This window comes from Meles meles, chromosome X (assembly GCF_922984935.1).
Source record: "Meles meles chromosome X, mMelMel3.1 paternal haplotype, whole genome shotgun sequence".
NCBI classification, from domain to species: domain Eukaryota; kingdom Metazoa; phylum Chordata; class Mammalia; order Carnivora; family Mustelidae; genus Meles; species Meles meles.
Genome location: NC_060087.1, coordinates 88,356,221 through 88,369,671, shown reverse-complemented (window position 1 = coordinate 88,369,671; position 13,451 = coordinate 88,356,221).

The following is a 13,451-nucleotide window of genomic DNA, read 5'->3' as shown; positions in this document are numbered from 1 at the left end:
ATGGAGCACTGGGTGTGGTGTAAAAACAATGAATACTGTTACGCTGAAAATAAACAAATAAAAAAAATTCAATCATATCATTTTATGGCTTGACAGTTCTTTTCTTTTTATCATTCAATTATATTCCATTGTATGGCTGTACCAATTATTTATTCATTCACTTTTATTAAGGCATCTTGGTTGATTCCAGTTTGGGGCCTGTTAGGAATACACCTGTGATAATTATTTACATGAAGTGTTTTGTGTGGATGTAAATTTTCAAATAACTTAATACCCAAAAGGTCACTGGCTTAAGCAGATGATAAGGCTGTGTTTATCTTTGTAAAAAAAAAGTTGCCAAAATATAATCCAAAGTTGCTAAAACATTTTGCATTCGATTCACACCATAAATGAATGAGAGTTCTTGTTTCTCTATAATCTTGCCAGCATTAGATGGAGTCCGTGTTGTGGATTTTAGCCATTCTAATAGGTCTGTACCTGTATCACACTTTTTATGGTTTTTTGTTTTGTTTTTAGTTTTGTTTTTTGAGAGAGGGAGAGAATATGAATTGAGGAGAGGGACAGAAGCAGAGGGAGAAACAGAGAATCTTAAACAGGCTTATGCCCAGCATGGAGCCAGATGCGGATCTCGATCTCATATCCACGAGATCATGACCTGAATCCAAATCAAGTCAGACACTAAATGACTAAGCCCCACATTTTTTGTTTTTATTTTTATTTTTATCACCCAATGCTCATCACAAGAAGTGTGCTCCTTAATCCCCATCACCTAGTTCACCCATTCCCCCACCTGATTACCCCTCTGGTAACCATCGTTAAGAGTCTCTTTCTTGGTTTCTCTCTCCTTTTCCCCTTTGTTCCTTTATTTTGTTCCTTAAATTCCTTCGAATTTAAATTACATGGTATTAGCCTTCCTCTAACTGACATATTTCACTTATTATATGCTCTTAGCTCCATCCATGTGATTGCAAATGGCAAGATTTCACTTCTTATGGATGAATACTATTTCATTGTTTATAAATACCACTTCTTTATACATTCATCAATTAATAAACATTTTGCCAGCTTCCATATCTTGGTTACCATAAGTAATAATGCTATAAACATAGGGATGTCTGTATCCCTTTGAAGTAGTGTTTCTGTATTCTTTGGGTAAATACCAGTAGTGCAATTACTGGATAATAGGCTAGTTCGACTTTTAAAATTTGTGGAACCTCCATACTGTTTCCAGTGTGGCTGCACCAATTTGCATTCCCACCAACAGAGCAAGAGGGATCTTTTTTCTGCACATCCTCACCAACACCTATTGTTTCTTGTGGTTTTGATTTTAGCAATTCTGAAAGGTGCAAGATTATACCTCATTCTAGATTTGATTTAAATTTCCCTGATGATAAGTGATGAGTATCTCTTCATTTGTTTTTGACCATCTGGATGTCTTTGGAGAAATATCTATTCATATCTTCTGCACGTTTTTAATTGGAATTTTTTTCCTGGGTGTTGAGTTGTGTAAGTGCTTCATATATTTTGGATACTAGCCCTTTATTAGATATGTCATTTCCAAGAATATCTCCTCCCAATCGGTTAGTTGTTTTTGACATCTGTTGATTGTTTTCTTCACTATATGGAAGATTTTTATTTTGACAAAGTCCCAATAGTTTATTTTTTGCTTTCATTTCCCTTGCCTCGGGAAACATATCTTGAAAAATGATGCTATGGCTTACATCAGAGACGTTACTGCCTGAGTTCTCTTCCAGGATTTTTGCGGTTTCAGGTCTCAAATTTGGGTCTTTAATCTGTTTTGAGTTTGTTTTTGTGTACAAAGTGGCTGAGTTTCATCCTTTTGCATGGAGCTCACCGGTTTTCCCAACACCAGTTTTTGAAGAGCCTGTCTTTTTCTCGTGGGATAGTCTTTCCTGCTTTGTCAAAGATTAATTGACCATGTAGTTGTAGATTTACTTCTGGGTTTTCTATTCTGTTGTATTATCTATGTGTCTATTTTTCTGTCAGTACCATACTATTTTGTTGATTACTATAGCTTTGTGATATAACTTGAAGTCTGGAATTGCGATGCCTCCAGCTTTGCTTTTCTTTCTCAAAATTGCTTTTGCTATTCAAGGTCTTTTGTGTTTCCATACAAATTTTAGGGTTGTTCCTTCTAGTTTTGTGGAAAATGCTGTTGGTATTTTGATAAGGATTGCATTAAGTGTGCAGATTGCTTTGGGTAGTATAGACATTGTAACAATATTTGCTCTTCCAACTCATGAACATGGAACTTCTTTCCATTTTTTCTGTCTTCCTCAATTTCTTACATTAATGTTTTATAGGTCTTTCACCTCTTTGGTTAGGTTTATTCCTAGGTATTTTATTGTTTTTTAGTACAAATGTAGATGGTACTGATTCCTTAATTTCCCTTTCTTCTGCTTCATTATCAGTGTATAAAAATGCCACAGATTTTTGTAGATTGGTTTTGTATCCTGAGACTTTCCCAAATTCATTCATCAGTTCTAGTAGTTTTTTGGTGGAGTCTTCAGTGCTTTTTCCATACAGTATCATGTCCTTTGCAAATGGTGAAAGTTTGGCTTCTTCCTTGCCAATTTGGATTCCTTTTATTTCTTTTTTTTTAAAGATTTTATTTATTTATTTATTTGACAGAGATCACAAGTAGGCAGAGAGGCAGGCAGAGAGAGGAGGAAGCAGGCTCCCTGCTGAGCAGAGAGCCTGATGTGGGGCGGGGCTGGATCCCAGGACCCTGGTATCATGACCTGAGCCGAATGCAGAGGCTTTAACCCACTGAGCCACCCAGGTGCCCCTCCTTTTATTTCTTTTTGTTTATTTCTTTTGTTGTCTGGTTGCTGTGTGTAGGACTTCCAGTACTATGCTGAATAACAGTGGTGAGAGTGGACATCCTTGTCTTGTTCCTGACCTTAGGGAAAAACCTCTCAGTTTTTTTCCCATTGAGGATGATGATAGCTGTGGGATTTTCATATTTGGCTTTCAGTATGTTAAGGTGTGATTACTCTAAACCTACTTTATGGAGGACTTTTATCATGAATGAATATTGTATTTTGTCAAATGCTGTTTCTGAGTCTATTGAGATAGTCACATCTTTTTTTCTTTTCTCTTATTGATGTGATGTATCTTGTTGATTTGTGAATAATATCAAACCACCCTTGCAACCCAGAAACAAATCCCACTTCATCGTGGTGAATGCTTTTTTTATTTTTTTAAATTTATTTATTTTTTCAGCATAACAGTATTCATTGTTTTTGCACAACACCCAGTGCTCCATACAATACATGCCCTCCCTATTACCCACCACCTGGTTCCCCAACCTCCCACCCATGCCCCTTCAAACCCCTCAGGTTGTTTTTCAGAGTCCATAGTCTCTCATGGTTCACCTCCCCTTCCAATTTCCCTCAACTCCTTTCTCCTCTCCATCTCCCGATGTTCTCCATGTTATTTGTTATGCTCCACAAATAAGTGAAACCATATGATAATTGATTCTCTCTGTCCGACATACTTACTCCGCATAATCTCTTCCAGTCCCGTCCATGTTGCTACAAAAGTTGGGTGTTCATCCTTTCTGATGGAGGCATAATACTCCATCGTGTATATGGACCACATCTTCCTTATCCATTCGTCCGTTGAAGGGCATCTTGGTTCTTTCCACAGTTTGGCGACCGTAGCCATTGCTGCAATAAACATTGGGGTATGAATGGCCCTTCTTTTCACTACATCTGTGTCTTTGGGGTAAATGCCCAGTAGTGCAAATGCAGGGTCATAGGGAAGCTCTATTTTTAATTTCTTGAGGAATCTCCACACTGTTTTCCAAAGTGGCTGCACCAACTTGCATTCCCACCAAGAGTGTAATAGGGTTCCCCTTTCTCCACATCCTCTCCAACACATGTTGTTTCCTGTCTTGCTAATTTTGTCCATTCTAACTGGTGCAAGGTGGTATCTCAATGTGGTTTTAATTTTAATCTCCCTGATGGCTAGTGATGATGAACTACAGAGCACTCATGAAAGAAATTGAAGAAGACACAAAAAGATGGAAGACCATTCCATGCTCTTGGATCGGAAGAATAAACATTGTTAAAATGTCTATACTCCCTAGAGCAATCTATACTTTTAATGCCATTCCGATCAAAATTCCATCGGTATTTTTCAAAGAGCTGGAGCAAATAATCCTAAAATTTGTATGGAATCAAAAGAGACCTCAAATTGCTAAGGAAATGTTGAAAAACAAAAACAAAACTGGCGGCATCATGTTACCTGATTTCAAGCTTTACTACAAAGCTGTGATCACCAAGACAGCATGGTACTGGCATAAAAACAGACACATAGACCAGTGGAACAGAGTAGAGAGCCCGGATATGGACCCTCAACTCTATGGTCAAATAATCTTCAACAAAGCAGGAAAAAATATACAGTGGAAAAAAGACAGTCTCTTCAATAAATGGTGCTGGGAAAACTGGACAGCTACATGTAGAAGAATGAAACTCGACCATTCTCTTACACCGTACACAAAGATAAACTCGAAATGGATAAAAGACCTCAATGTGAGACAGGAATCCATCAGAATCTTAGAGGAGAACATAGGCAGTAACCTCTTCGATATCAGCCACAGCAACTTCTTTCAAGGTATGTCTCCAAAGGCAAAGGAAACAAAAGCGAAAATGAACTTTTTGGACTTCATCAAGATCAAAAGCTTCTGCACAGCAAAGTAAACAGTCAACAAAACAAAGAGGCAACCCACGGAATGGGAGAAGATATTTGCAAATGACAGTACAGACAAAAGGTTGATATCCAGGATCTATAAAGAACTCCTCAAACTCAACACACACAAAACAGATAATCATGTCAAAAAATGGGCAGAAGATATGAACAGACACTTCTCCAATGAAGACATACAAATGGCTATCAGACATATATAATTTATTTCTACTCTAATTTTTATATATTTTTTTCCTTCTTGTGGTTTTGAGTTTTTTTTTTTCCTAGCTCCTTTAGGTGTAAGGTGAAGTTATTCATTTGAGATTTTTCTTGCTTCTTGAGGTAAGCCTGTATTGCTATAATCTTCTCTCTTAGAACCACTTTTTTGCATCCCTAAGGATTTTAAGTGTTTTCTTTTCATTTTCATATGTTTTCATGTACTTTTAAATTTTCTTCCTTGATTTCTTATTTCACTCATTCATTGTTTAGTAGTGTGTTATTTTACCTCCATGTATTTGTGGTCTTTACATACTTTTTCTTGTGGTTGATTTATAGAATCATAGTGTTGTGTTCAGAAAAGATGCATGGTACAAATTCAATCTTTTTGAATTTGGTCAGGCTTATTTTGTAGCCTAATATGTGATCTATTCTGGAGAACAGGTATTCTGATAATATGTATTCTGCTGTTTTAGGATGGAATGTTTTGTATATATCTGTTTAATCCATCTGGGCCAATGTGTCATTCAAAGCCACTGTTCCCCTGTTGAATTTCTTTTTGGATTATCTATTCATGAGTGTAAGTAGGATATTAAACTTCTCTATTATTGTATTGGAATTTATTAGTTCCTTTATGTTTATTACTAATTGTTTTATATATTTTGGTGTCCCCATGTTAGGTGCCTAAACACTTAAAATTGTTTCATCTTCTTATTGGATTGTCCCCTTCATTATTTTATATTGTTCTTCTTTGTCTCTTTTTACCAACTTTGTTTTAAAGTCTTTTTTGTCTGATATACATATTGCCACTCTTGGATTTTCTTTTGACATCCATTTGCATAACAAATACTTCTCCATCCCCTCTCTTTCAATCTTCAGATATCTTTATGCCTGAAATGATTCTGTTATAGGCAAGATACAGATGGGTTTGTCTTTTTATCCATTCTCTCACCCTATGCCTTTTGATTGGGATCTATTTACATTTAAAGTAATTAATGTTCAATATGTATTTACTCCCATTTTGTTTGTTTTTTTTTGTAGTTTTTCTCTGATCCTTTCTTCTCTTTCTCTCTTTGATCGTTTGCTGCTTTCTTTAGTGACACACTTGGATTCCTTCCTCTTTAAGTTTTGCAATTTTAGTATTGTTTTTTCATTTATGGTTACCATTAAGTTTGTATAAAACATGTTCTACATATAGCAGTCTATATTAAGGTGATGACCACTTAATGTTGAACTCATTATTTATTCACATCCCCTCCATGTTTCAGATATTTTGTATCATTCTGCATCCTTTTATTTTATGAATCCTTTTATTCATTTTTATAGAAGTACTTATTTTTACTGCTCTTGTGTTTTTTACTTTGTACATTCTCATTTATGATCTTTCCTTTCTACCCAAAGTCTGCCCTTCAAATATATCTTGTAGGACTGGTTTAGAGGTCATTGGCTCCTTCAGTTTTGTTTTGTTCTGTTTTGTTTTGTTTCTGCCTGAGAAAATTTTTATCTCTCTTTCCATTCTGAATGATAGATTCTCAGGATAGGGTATTCTTGGCTAAAGATTTTGCCCTTCAGCCCTTTGAATATAATGTGTCACTTTCTTCTAGCCTTCAAAGTTTCTGCTGAAAAATCAGCTGATAGCCTTGTGGGGTTTCCTTTGTATGCAGCTACCTTCTCTTTTAACATTTCAATTTCATGGGGCGCCTGGGTGGCTCAGTGGATTAAGCCGCCGCCTTCGGCTCAGGTCATGATCTCAGGGTCCTGGGATCGAGCCCTGCATTGGGCTCTCTGTTCCGCAGGGAGCCTGCTTCCTCCTCTCTCTCTGCCTGCCTCTCTGCCTACTTGTGATCTCTCTCTGTCAAATAAATAAATAAATAAAAATCTTAAAAAAAAAAAAACCAATTTCATTCTTTGTCACTATTTTTTGCCATTTTAGTTACTATGTGTCTTGGTGTGGACCTTCTTTTTTTTGTGTGTGTGTGTTTTATTTTATAGATTATTCTTTTTTTCCCCCATTTTATTTATTTTTTCAGCGTAACAGTATTCATTCTTTTTGCACAACACCCAGTGCTCCATGCAAAACGTGCCCTCCCCATTACCCACCACCTGTTCCCCCAACCTCCCACCCCTGACCCTTCAAAACCCTCAGGTTGTTTTTCAGAGTCCATAGTCTCTTATGGTTCGCCTCCCCTTCCAAATTTTTTTTTTTAATAAACATATAATGTATTTTTATCCCCAGGGGTACAGGTGTGGACCTTCTTGGGTGGAATTTATTGGGGGTTCTCCTTGCCTCTTGAATCTGGATGTCTGTTTCCCTTCCCAGAGTCAGGAAACTTTCAGCTATTATTTCTTCAAACACATTTTATGCCCCTCCCCAGGATCCCTATAATGTGTATGTTATTATGCTTGATGAAGTCACTGGGTTTTCTATAAAATTTTTTTTTAAAGATTTCATTTATTTATTTGACAGAGAGATCACAGGTAGGCAGAGAGGCAGGCAGAAAGAGAGATGGGGAAGCAGGCTCCCTACCAAGCAGAGGGCCTGATATGTAGCTCAATACCAGGACCCTGGGATCATGACCTGAGCTGAAGGCAGAGGCTTTAACCCACTGAGCCACCCAGCGGCCCTGGGTTTTCTAAGTCTATTCTCATTATTCAGTATTTGTTTGTCTGTCACCTGTTTGACTTGATTGCTTTCCATTACCTTATGTCTTCCAGGTCACTGATACGTTCTTCTGCTCCCTGTATCCTTCTGCTTATTCCAACTATTGTATTTTTAATTTCATGTATTGAGTTCTTCATCTCTGATATGGTTTTTATTTCATCATTGTTAAGGGTCTTACTGATGTTTTCCACCTTTTTCTCAAGTCCAATGAATGTCTTTATGATCATTACTTTAAATTCTCTTCAGTCATACTACTTTTTTCTTAAATCTCCTGCTTTTTGTGATGTTCTTTCATTTTGGACAAATTCTTGTCTCTTATTTTGTCTGTCTGTATCTGTTTCTCTGTGTTAGGAAAGTTAGCTACAACTTTTGCTTTTGAAAGTAGTGACTTTATGAAGGAGAGTTTCCATAGTGCCCTGCAGTTCAGTGTCCCCTGTTACCAGAACCTGGCATTTCAGTGGAGTCTTCTATATGTATTGCTGTATCCTGTTATTGTGTCTCAGCTGCTTTCCCTTTCAGTCCAGACATCTGCACTGGCTCTCTGCCTATTGTGGGCTGTGCTTTCTCTCTGTGGTGTTAGTGAGACACAAGCAAGCTGGCTCTGAGGTCACATGATCATAGAAGGTCTCAGGAATGGGGTTGTGGTGTTAGTAAAATTGCACTGAGCCACTAGCCCTTGACCAGATGCCCTGAGGCATGGTGGTGGCCTGGTGGGTTGCATGCATTAGAGGCAGAAACCAGGGACAAGACTGCTAGACATGGCATATGACATCTGTGTATGCAGAGGCTGAGCATGAAGCATAATGGTGGCTGGAGGCATGTGGTAATTGGGCAGTGTGAAAATTTGCCCTGAGTCACTAGTCCTAGGCAGGATCTCCTGAAGTGTGATGGCTGAGGGGGCACAGTGTGTGGAGACAGTGGTTGGATGGGGTGTGCAGGGCCTCAACAAAATTTGCACTAAGCCCAGGGTGGAAGCCAGCAGGCTTGGAGTGTGTGAGTCCTCAGAACTTGTGGGTGGAGTGCACAATTAGCAGGTTAGATAACAATTGTCACAGGTGTCCCTGTGTTTATGTTGTGATGGGGGGGGGTGGGGTGGCACCTGTCAGTTCCTTTGTTTCTAGACAAATCCTCAACATACTCTCATACTCTGAAATCGGTATAAACAGTTCCCCCTCCTATTGTGCAAGCTATCTCTTCCATGTTGCCTCTCTGCAGGGTGTTGTCTCTTTAAGGCTGGGGACCTGGCTATCACTCACCTTCCTGGCTCTCCCAGTGCTGAGTCAGCTGATATTTAAAACTCCAGCCTCCAAGTCCTTCTGGTTATATAAACTCAGGGAACTCAGTCCCTCCAGTTTTCAAGTCCAGATGTTACTGTGATTTATTTACCCCGTGTGTGTTCCTGGTGCTTCCTCTTTTCTGTGACTGCAGCTACCCTTCCTCCTGCAAGCAGTTTCCAATCATCTTTTCTGCCCTACCTCATATCTCCTATGTGTCTTCCTCTCTACATTAATTTGTAGAATTTATTTTGCCAGTCTTTGGATGACTCTCTACTTTTTGTTTTGTTTTGTTTTGTTTTTTACTGGGATGTGAGTGATATATACTTTTAAATGTGGGACAAAGTGAGCAATCTTCCCAAGGCTCTCTGAAATTAATTTTATCAACATAGTTTATTAAACCCAATTATCCAAAATATTATTGCAATCTATGATCAATACAAAATATTTACTACTAGGATATCTTACAGTCTTTCTTTCATACTACACCTCTGAAATCCAGTATGTATTTTAGAGATACAGTAAATCTCAGATTGGATACTAAATTTTCATTGGTAGTAATGATCTATATTTAGTAAGGTTTTTAAAACTTACCCCAAAATGTTGAAATGATCTGACAAAGATTTTAAAGCAGTAATAAAATACTTCAAACATCAATTTTTAAATAATTTTATCAATTTTATTTTATTTTTACTTATTATTTTATTATGTTCTGTTAGTCACCATACAGTACATCACTAGTTTTTTATGTAGTGCTCCATGATTAATTGTTTGCTTATAACACCCAGTGGAAAATAAATTACAAATTTTCTTGAAATTAATGAAAATTAGAAAATCTCAAGAAAGAGATAAATTTTATAAAAATAATCAAATAAATTATAGAACTGTAAAATGGAATTGTAGAAATTTAAAAAAACATTCTAAATAGGTTCAAGTGTGGAGTGGAGATGACAGCAATAGAATGAGTGAGTTTGAGCAAAGGTCAATAGAATTTCTTCAAACTGAACAATAAAAAGAAAATAGACTAAAAAGATAAAAATGAACAAAATCACAAGGACTTGTGGGAAAATAATAAAGAGTAACACTTGTACTATCATGGTTGCAGAAGGACAAGAGAGAGAAAGAGAGGAATGGAAAATAATGCAAAGAAATAATGACTGAAAACATCTCAAATATGGTGAAGAGCTTAAAAATTCAAGAATTTAATAAAATTTAAAAAATGGTAAGTCAAAGACAACTACCCCAAAACATGGCATAATTAATTTTCTGAAAACAAAATGTAAAGCAAAAATCTTGAAAACATCCAGGGATAAAGAATGAGTTACCAATAGAGTTACATCAGCTAGAATGAGAGATTTTTCATCTTAACACCATGGAGGCCAAATGGCCAAATGGCCAACTGCCTTTCAAGCACTGAAAGAACTGTCCACTTTGGATTCTATATCTTGTGAAAATGTTCTTCAGAAATGAAGGTATAAATAAATTCACTGTAGGACTGAGGACAACTAAAAGAATTGGTCTCTAGAAGACCTACGCCTTAAGATCAGTAAAAGGAAATTCTTCCAACAGAAAGAAAATGATACAAGAAAGAATCTGAAGACTCAGGAAAAAAAGAAAGAGCAGAAAGATAATGGTGCAATAAAGTATTTCTTCCATCATGAGCTATATAAATTGTAATGATGTTTAGATATCATTATGTGAAATGATAAATAATTTACATATCATCATATATAAATGATAGTTGAAAGGATTATAACACCATTTGTTAAGTCAATCATATTTTCAAATGAGGAAGGTAAAACAACCTATCTGAGAATAAGGTTTCCACATTTTACTTCACGTGACCAAATAGGCTATGATAAGTCACATACATATACTTTAATATTCCGTGTAAACACTACAAATATTATACAAAGCAATACACAAAAATCATTATAAATAAATCAAGATGGAATCCTAAGAATATTCAACAAACACACAGGAAAAGAAGAAGAAACAGAAAAAAAAGAGAAGTAGATGAAACAGAAAAAATAATAAAATTGCAGAATTAAGCCCTAACATATTTATGGCAATTTATGCTTACATTAGAAGTAAAAGAAGGTCTCAAATCCATAATGTAAGTTCTTACATCAAGGAAATAGGAAAAGAAGAGCAAAATAAATCCATAGCAAGCAGATGGAAGAGATAACAAAGATAAGAGTAAGAAAAAAAAGAGCAAGAATCAATGAAATTGAAAATTGGAAAACTAAAAAAAAGTCAGTAAAACAACATGTTTCTCCAAAAGGCAATAAAATTGAGAAACTTCTGGTAAAACAGAAAAAATAAAGAGATAGAAGACATAAATAACCATTACCAAAATTGAGTTAGGGAATATCACTAAGTCATTTAATGGACAAGGGAATACTATGACCACCTTAGAAAGATTGGGCCATTCCTCAAAAACAATAAACTAATAAAAAGTATTACTTAACTAAGATGAATTAAATAATCTGAATAGCCCTATAACCATTAAAGAAATTTAATTTATAATTTCAACATTCCTTCCAACCCAAAAAGAAATCTTTAAGGCCCAGATTGCTTTGCTGGATAATTCTAACAAACATTGAATGAATTCACACTTTTGCAAATTTTCTTCCAGAAAATAGATGAGGGGAAAATTCTCCCCAAATAATTTCATGAAGTCAGTATTATTCTGATACCAAAGATAGATAAACACAATCCCCAAATGAAAACTATAGATGAAGACTTCTCCTGAAATTAAATACAAAAAAAAATAGTCAACAAAATATAACTCAAAAGCATATCAAAATAATTACACACTGAGGTGCCGGGGTGGCTCAGTGGGTTAAAGACTCTGCCTTCCTCTCTGGTCGTGGTCTCAGGGTCCTGGGATCCAGCCCTGAATTGGGCTCTCTGCTCAGTGGGGAGCCTGCTTCCTCCTCTCTCTCTGCCTCTCTGCCTACATTGTATCTCTGTCTGTCAAATAAATAAATAAAATCTTTAAAAAAATTATGCACTGTCATAAATGGGATTTACTTGGATGTTGGGAAGTAAAAGACATCCAAATTGTACAGGAAGAAGTAAAATCATTTCTATTCACAGATGGCATGGTCTTAAACATAGAAAATCATAAAGATTCTACACAAACTCTTACAACAAATAAATGAATACAACAAAGTTGCCAGATACTAGATAAACACATGAAATCAATAAACTATATAAAAAAGAAAGTTTTAAATATAACTGTCTTTATTATGAAATAGTCGTGTACATAATAAATCCTAAGGAATCTACAAATAGCTCCTAAAACTAAGTTAATTTATCAAGGTGATAGGATACAACAAAGTCAATAAACAAAATTTAATTCTGTTTCTATACAGTAGCAAGAAATAATTAGAAAACAAAATTGCAAATAATATCATTTATAAAAACTGCAAAAAACTAAATGTAGTAGCTGAATTTGTATTCCAGAAGATAAATTTTCACTGTTGTCTTTTGCTAGATATGCTTAGTTATCTTTTGGTGAATCTTTTACTTCTCCATACATTTAAAAAATATTTACTGTTCTCTTTGGATTTGTTTTGAGATAATTAGGTTGAGCTAAATTTACTTCTTTTGAAATGCTGGCAGTTAACTATTTATAATCTTAGAAAGTGCAAATATGAAAATAATTTTTAAATGACTTTTATACTATATTTCTCTGTTAGTGCTATGGAATGTAAAAAACTGTCTTTTTATTGTTTACATTAAATTCCTGGCACACGATAGGTTTTTAGCCAGTTATTAAATGGTTATACAATCAATATAGTGCTAGATGGTCAATAAAATTCAGGTATAAATATTTGCAATTTGCTCACTGAGAAATTAAAAAAATTAGTATTTGAGGTAATATAGATATAAAAAGGAACTTAAGAAAAAATTTCATTTACAATGGCATCAAAAAGAATGATATGCTTAGGGATATATTTAATCAAAGGAATGCAATCTTTGTACACATTAAACTACATCAATGAATGAAATTAAAGAAGACAGAAATAAGTGGAAAGTCAATCTGTGTTATGGATTGATGGACTTAACATTGTTAATATAATAGTACTCTCCATGTTGATCTACATATTCAACACAATCCCTATGAAACACTTGGCTTCCACTTTTTTCAGAAATTGAAAAGCTAATCTTAAAATGTATACTGAATTACAAGGGATCCAAAATAATTTTGAAAAAGGAGAGCAAGGATGGAAGAGTCACACTCCCAATTTGAAGACTTAGTACAATTATACAGTAATTAAAATAGCATGGTACTGGCATAAATAGAGAGCAATGGCATGAAATTGAGAGTTCTGGTACATTGATTTTTAACATGGGAAATAAGACAATTCATTGGGGAAAGTGTGTTCAACATATGTTTCTAAGATAACTGAATATCCAGGTACAAAAAAAATAAATGAGCTGGACTTCTATTGCATACCATACAAAAAAACTTATTCAAAATGGATCAAAGACCTAACTATAAAAAGACTGAAACTATCTAATTCTTACAAGAAAACATAGGGGAAAAGCTTAATAACATTGGATTTCAACAATTT